Raw genomic sequence first — 8,494 nt, 5'->3', positions numbered from 1 at the left:
CCCACCAAAATCCGGTGCAATGCGTACCCCCACCAAACTATTCCCGTACCCCTGGGGGCACGTGTACCACACTTTGGGAAACACTGCCCTAGATAAATAACCACTTTTCAAGGCGGAATGAAAGCCCGGAGTTGGATGTAGAACCAGCACCATGAAGAAGAGCTTCATAAAGAGGACACTTGAGCTGAGCCTTGAGACAGAAATGAGAGCAAGACTATCTCAAGCTGGACAAAGCGTGGGTGAAGGGCTGGAGGTGGGGAAGTACAGGAACAGTCGGAAGACAGGAAGCTGTTGGCGGTGAGAGCTGATGGCAGTGTTCCAAGGGCTCTAGACATCCTACAACACAGGACAGTCCCACACAATGACGCTCTGTCCCTACCTACCTGACTTTCAAATGTTCTGCAAGTCACAGAATTGTGGTGGGTGGGGCACTTTATAATTACCTAGTCTAGACACCAACTCTATTTTACATGTGAACATATTTTCTTGAATGGATTAAAAACACACTGAATTTTCTAGGAATGCAACTGCCGATTAAAATGATAGATTACATAGTATTTAATCTTAAATGATACCAAGATTTCTTCACCATTTCATAAAATCACAACCCTGATAGCAGTATTGTGCATGATGGTTGAGCCTTGAACACATCACCCCCACACCAGCATACTTTTACAGCTATCACTTTCATTGCTGTTTTCCTTATAGAGGCAGGCACCTGCCTACTTCTCTGTGCCTTCCATTGAAATCAGGTCTAGCTTTTACATGTTGACATACATACTATTTTATCACAAATTACTTTCTCTAACTCATCTTTTATGTCATAGTAGATGGTTGTATTGACTTTTATAGATATTTTATATCATAAAACGACATAAAATCAATGTCTTGAAAGTTATATATAAATGTGAGACATGAAAGAGAAGAAAGTATCAAAAAATAGTTTGAGCTTGTGTCACACAATAAAAACTAACTTTCAAGAAGAGAAAAATTAAACCTGATGCTTTGAGGGTTTTTTAAAATATATTTTTATTGATTTCAGAGAGGGAGAGGGAGAGGGAGAGAGGTGATGAGAGAGAGTTATGATAGGCTACCTCCTGCACGCTCCACACTGGGGATCAAGCCCCAAACCCAGGCAGGTGCCCTAACTGGAAATCGAACCATAACCTCCTGGTTCATAGGTCAATGCTCAACCACTGGGCCATGCTGGCAGGACCATCCTTTGAGGGGTTTTGTTTGTTTGTTTGTTTGTTTGTTTTTTGTTTTTTTTGTGTGTGTGTGTTTGTTTGTTTGTTTTTTTAATCTTTAAAATATGGGCAATGCCAAGATTTCAGGCCTTATATGACAGAATTCTAAAGGAGAAGGGGTTCTTGGACATCATCTAGTCTAGTCCAAAGCCCTCATTTTAGAGATGAGGAAACTGAGGCCTAGAGAGGTGAAGGGACTTGAGCACACAGCTAAGAGCTTTAAGTCACTTATTTCTTCTAATAGTATTTCTTCAAGAGTGCATTCTGAGCTGTGTGTGTCACCATTTCTTGGTGTTGATGGCTCACCAGCAGTCACATCTGGGAGACATGGATTGCTCAGCTTTCCCGCAGCTGGTGTAGAGATTAAGTGGCAAAACAAATGTGAACGAACCTCAAAAAGTACACAGAGCCTAACCATCCTAAAGCACAATCTCACTAAGAATCATCATCAAAAAATAACCCTGGGCCAAGAAAAAAAAAATGCTGTACTCAAGGAAGATGCTGGTGGGTTTATATCTTGGAAAACACACGTTCAGTATTTCTAAAATCATACGTTGGGTGATGAGAATCATTTTTCCTCAAAATTATGTTGATGATAAGGCCAGCATGATTAGTATTGGAAAATGATCTCAAACATCTCTCTTCATTCTGGCAGGACCAACTGTCTCTACTGAATGACAATGGCCTATGACCTAATTACAATGGTAACCTCTCAAGTATTTAAACACCCCATTGAGACAGGTAAATTTATGGAGAGAGGAAAATAGTTCACTGACGTCATTCCATGACACGTTGTAACAAAATGACTTAGTGATTGACCTACTTTTTCACTTTTTGGCAGTGTTGTCTCCGATCAACACAGATTTATTGAGAACCTTCTATGCCAGGCAATGAATACAACAATGGCCAATATTATAGATATGGTTCCTTGGCACTCACAGGACTAGAGAGAGAGACAATAAAATGCATAACAGGTCCATGTGTGACTCACCTGAGGGACCACAGAGGCAAGCTTACAGTGTTTGAGGGAGACACCCATACAAGCTAGAATACAAAGGGACTGGCCCTATCCTTGCCCCTGGCCCAAGTTGGGGACGAGGGAGAGAGGCACCCATCAGCTCCTCTTATGGAGAGTGTGTCCTTTAACTAGGACCTTAAGGGATCTGAGAAAATGGAAGAGCAATTTAGAAGGGAACTCAGTGGACAGACATGGGGCATGGAAGTGACTGGCAGTTCCGAGGAGACCAGATCCGCAGAGGAAAGGGAGAGAGACACTAGAGAAGTCAGCCTGGCCCAACCCTGCCAAGAACGCCCTCTAGAATTTCTGCCCATTGCTCATCACTAAGTGCAAGCTCTCTGAGAGCCCATGGTAGGAGAGGACCTGGGGGAAATCCTCCAAAAGAGCCAGCAGAGGCAAGTTAGTGCAGTAATGAGGACCGGGGGCTTCCGGCCCAGCAAAGACCGAGCTGAAACTCGCTGCTCTGCCCTCGTGCAGGTGTGTGACCCACCTCCTCACTGGGTCTGTGGTGCTGGGCAGTGAGAGCCTTAAACGACATGCTGATAAAACACTTGGCAGAGTGAAAGCTGGTTTGGCTCAGTGGATAGAGCGTTGGTCTGTGGACTGAAAGGTCCCAGGTTTGATTTCGGTCAAGGGCATGTAGTTTGATTGCAGGCACATCCCCGGTTGGGGATGTGCAGGAGGCAGCTAGTCGATGTTTCTCTCCCATCGATATTTCTAACTCTCTATCCCTCTCCCTTCCTCTCTGTAAAAAAAATAAATAAATAAAAAAAATCAATAAAATATATATATTTAAAAACAAAACAAAACAAAACAAAACAAAATAAAACAAAACACCCTTGGCACATCACCTGGCACCAGAAAACCAGTTCAGTAAGTGGAAGCCATTATTCAGGGCTGCCACCAGGGTCAGGGGGTAACAGGGTGAGGAAGCATGTAAAAGTCAGCTGTTCTACAGCCCTTCTGTGAAGCGTGTTGCAAAAGGGACACCAGTTGTCCACAAGGCAGGTGAGGGGCATGGGAGTGGTGAATGCTGGCTACAGGCAGCTCTCATCTGCAAGATCCCCTTACCCAAGCAGGGCTGAGGACAGAGGAGCAAACACGTGGGCTCTCCACCGGGCGCCCTGGCTTCCGCTGCGGGGAAGAGGGGTTGCAGCTGCAGACAGCTGAGGCAGAACCAAGAAAACGCTCTCTGCAGGGAAGCTGACCACCTCTCAGGCCCAGCTGTGTTCTCGCCTCCTCTGCTGCCACGTCCACCTCACCCAGGGGAGAGCCAGCTTCCCTGCTCAGGGGCCCTGGGCCAGACTGCCCGGGTCCCAGTGGCTTCCTCCCCTTGGGCTGCTGAGGTGACACAAACTCTCTTCTTGCTTTGCCGTCCTCCCTTCCTAATCGAATGAAAGGGAGTTTCTGATTCCCTTAGCGGTCTCTGACTCCCTGCCTCTCTTTCTGGCTCAGTGAGGAAGGAGAAAAATAAATAATAATTTAAAAAAAATCCATAATCTCATTCATTTGCTGAATGAAAAATTATAATATAATTTTTAAATTAGAAAAGCATAATTAAATATTTATCAGACCTGGAGAGGACTTTCAAAATTTACAAGCTGTAGAAGAAACCACAAAAGAAAACACTGACTGATACAGTTGCATTTTTAAAAAAACTTAAAAGACGCCCTAACCAGTTTGGCTCAGTGGATAGAGCATCGGCCTGCGGACTGAAAGGTCCCGGGTTCGATTCCGGTCAAGGCATGTACCTTGGTTGCAGGCACTTCCCCAGTAGGGTGTGTGCAAGAGGCAGCTGATCAATGATTCTCTCTCATCGATGTTTCTAACTCTCTATCCCTCTCTCTTCCTCTCTGTGAAAAATCAATAAAATATATTATTAAAAATATATAGTTGCCACAAATAAATTTATCTTTATTCCAGGAAAAATACTGACACCCTAGTACACTATTAAGCAAAATATACAAATAGAGGAAAAAACAATACAAGAATACATATAAAGGCATATTCAATGCCCTGGCTGGTGTGGCTCAGTTGGTTGAAACATCATCCCATACACCAAAAGGTTGTGGGTTTGATTACTGATCAGGACACATTCCCTGGTCATGAGCACAAGCAGAAGGCAACCGATTTTTTATGTTTCAGTCTCACATCAATGTTTCTCTCTCTCAAGTCAAATTTTTTTAAAGCATAGTCAACATTTCTAGAATTCAAAGAAATTTAAAAATAAGCAATTTATAGATTTTTTTCAAGTATAGCTATCTAAATATTGATGAAACTTATCTCAGATGATTTTGGAAAGCTATTGGGAGGTATATTTGGAAACTAAATGGCGATATACTTCAAAATATTTTGGAGTATTTATAATTTTTGACTCAACAATCCTACTTTCTGGGAATCACTCCAATCAAAATAATGAAAAGCTACGGCCAAGATAGTCATTGCATTCTGTACAACAGAAAAAACAGTAGAAGAAAGAAAGCAAACCAGTCGTCACTAAGGGAATAACTAAGAGATTAAAAGCACCACCTCTGATGGCAGGTTGTGCATCTATTACAAAGATAGTTTGGGACTTCTGCTTCCATCTGCATGCCTACCCTCTCTAAAAAATTAGAAAATTGGACAAAATATATGAAATAGCTATTTTCAGATATTAGACAACACAGGAGTGATCCCCAAGAGAAGTAAAGTAGAGGAGCTATATTATCATCAGGAAAAGTGTACTTCAAGGCAAGAGTGCTACTAGAGAATGACATCACATAAAGTAATCCACCAAGAAGTTTTAATAATCCTAAGAGTATGCACCTAATAACAATCACTTCAAATTTTACAACGTAAAATCTGGCAGAGATTAAAGGAGAAACAGACCAGTAATATTAGAGATTTGAGCATTTCTCTCCCAGTAATTAATAGTAGACCGACAATCATCAAGTACATAAAAGATCTGAGAAAAACTATCAAACAATGTTACCTTACTGACATTTCTGGAACATTCCACCCAATAACAACAGAATACAGATTCTTTTCAAGGGCCTACAGAACAAGGACCATATTCTCAGCCAGGGGTTAGCAAACTACAACCTGATGGCCAAATCTCACCTGTCCACTATTTTCATAAAGAATATTTTATTGGAACACAGCCACTCCCATTCATATTATGAATTTCATACTAAATCAGCAAAGTTGGCAGAGATCAAATAGCCCACAAAGCCTAAAATAGTTTCCATTCAGCCCTTTAAAACAATACATTTCCAACCTCCATTCTAGGCCATAAATCAAAAACTCAACAAATCTGGGAAAAAAATTGGAATCATAAACTATATTATCTAACCACAATGGAATTAAATTAGAAACAGATTATAGAAAGATACCCCCCAAAATTCACAAATTTTGGAAACTAAACATACATTTCTAAATAACTCATAGGTTAAAGAGGAAGTCAAAAGAAATATTAAAATAGTGACAGAGGATGAGGGAAGAAATTACTGGGAAGGGTCACAGGGGAACTTTTTAATGCGATGGATGTTCTGTCTTAATTATAGTGGTGGTGAAGTATAGGCATTCATCAAAACTTATCAACTGAACACTTAAAATTAGCGCATTTTAAGAAAATTACACCAAAATAAAGTTAATTATTAAAAATATTTAAGAACTACATAGCAAGAGAAAAACATAAGTAAGAGTTAAGTGCAAAGGAAAAAAACACACATATAGGCCATAATAGCATAGTGTTAATAAAACACAGCTAACTAGGGAAACAGCACAGTATAAAGGTGAAGAGTACAAGCTCAGAAGATTCAGGTCCTTACAGTAAGTTTCTTAAATTCACAGAGCCTCAGTTTCTTCATTTGCAAAACAGAAATAACAGTAGCTATATCACAAAATGGTTAATGAAGTTAAGTAAGTTATTAGATGCAAAATCCTAAGAACAGTGTCTATTAAACATTCAATGAATGTTGACCATCATGATTAGAACAAATGACATGAGGAAAAAACAAAAAATTAAAACGCTATATAGTAGCGGTGTTAGACTAACAAGGTTATGGCACATCTGTTTTTCAAAGTGACTGTAGGCCGAAACCGGTTTGGCTCAGTGGATAAAGTGACTGTAACCTATAGCTACATTATTTTATAATCAAATTTTTAAATTAAAAAAAAATAATTGCCATACCTTGCTCCACACCAGCTCATAAAGAACCTTCTAGCTTTTGAAGAAAGAGAGGATTAATTGTGGAGAAAACAAAAACAGAAAACATAGCAGACCTAAAGGGAAGGAGTTGTTTTTGAGTGGAACGACAATACAGAAAAGTAGGACACACCTTTTTATTTTTCTTTAAAACAATTTAAGTAAAAAAAAAAAAAAAAAAAAACTAGAAACTTTTCATTATTACCATAAGTGGCAAACCCTTCTCATATGCCACAAACAGATAGTAGTCATAAAAATAAATGCATTAGAAAGCAAACAGTGTGAATAAATTCTCATTAGATACAATTCCCTTATTAAAAACAGATTGACATGTACTTATTAGAGAGACATGTAAGACAAACTTGTACCAAACTGGCTTTCTTTTGGTATAATTAGAACTGAAAGGATCCAACATCCCACAAGGGAATCAACGTCATTAAAGTCTGTCCCTGGCCCCCCTGATGGCAGCAAGTAGCATCACAGAGGCCCCTCCCACATTGTCGGTACACTCCCTGAGGCTGAGCCCGGCTTTTGAGTCATATAAACCCTGCCTCAAGGTCTGACACTTCCTGCAGCTGGAAATCTGGAAATGACTGCACCCATGTGGCAGGACTTAATGAGACTTTGCATAATAGGCTCCTAATAAATGTATTAAACATAAATTTCTTTTAATATGCTAAGGTAACTTCTTGTCAAGAAATATCCTTCCCAACAGCTTTCTTAAGCAAGTTATTCCTGTTTAATTTATATTTCAGAATCTGCAAGAGACATGCTAAGCCCTCAGGAAATGTTTGCCATTTCTATGGTTATCTGTTGTTATTGTCAATGTTAATATTACATCTCCTGCAAATGTTTGCAGCCTCAGTGAGATCACTGTTTTACCGAACTTTATAACTGAAAGTTATGAGAATATCTATTAACTGGTCAAATGTTCCTCTGAACCTTTTCAGAAATTTCTCTCAATATTTGAAGGCTTAGAAATGTCTATATTCACCTGCCACACCTGCCACCCCCAGCACCAATGACCACAGCATCTAACTTGAGTGATTTTTACTGACAGCCCAAAACTGTACGTTTTCTTTTCCTTTCTCTTTAAAGTGTTTTATACTTAAAATGTAAATCAGTGGGGATGTAAATTGGTACAACTTTCCTTGAGGGTAATTTGTGAAGATATATCAAATGCCTTTTCAAATGCCCAGCCGTTGGCTCAATGGCTGTCAACCTATAAACCAGACGGTCACTGTTCGATTCCTGGTGGGGGGTGCAGGAAGCAGCCGATAAATGATTCTCTCTCATCATTGATGTTTTATCTCTTTCTGCCTCTCTGAAATCAATAGAAAAAATATTTTTAAAAAGCCTTTTCAAACTAGTCATACATTTTTGCCAAGCATTCTAATTTTAAGAATTTATTCTATTTGTCTATAAGGATTTATCTCTGAGAATTTTCATTGCAGCAATATTTATAATGGTTTAAAAATAGGTAACAAACTAAACTGGATAATGATGACACAGTCATGACATGAATTAGTGCACACTCATTAAAAGTTACCTGGTAAAAATATTTATTTCTAATAATGTTTATTGCATATTGGCAATGAAAAAGATAATTATAAACAACATTATTGTGTGATCCTAATTTAATTTAAAAATATATGTTAGCCCTACCTGGTTTCACTTAGTGGCTAGAGCATCGGCCTGCAGACTGATTCCGCTCAAGGGCATGTACCTTGGTTGCAGGCACATCCCCAGTAAGGGGAGTGCAGGAGGCAGCTGATTGATATTTCTCTCTCATCGATGTTTCTAACTCTCTATCCCTCTCCCTTCCTCTCTGTAAAAAATCAATAAAATATATTTTTTTAAATAAAAAATAAAAAGGATAGGAACTGATGATAAAATAGAGTCCGAAGAGGTGGAGAGAATAGGTGATAAACAGAAAGGCTGGGTACTGAGTAAGCTGCCCATTTCTTTTACAGGACGTTCAGCTAGGGATCCTGTCTTAAAGGGGCAGAGCTGAGCCAGAAAACAGCTGGCCATCTTCTTCTG

Source organism: Pipistrellus kuhlii, unplaced genomic scaffold, assembly GCF_014108245.1.
Source record: "Pipistrellus kuhlii isolate mPipKuh1 unplaced genomic scaffold, mPipKuh1.p scaffold_m20_p_3, whole genome shotgun sequence".
Classification (NCBI taxonomy): domain Eukaryota; kingdom Metazoa; phylum Chordata; class Mammalia; order Chiroptera; family Vespertilionidae; genus Pipistrellus; species Pipistrellus kuhlii.
The sequence above is the reverse complement of the archived record's forward strand: the minus strand, read 5'-3'. Positions refer to the sequence as shown.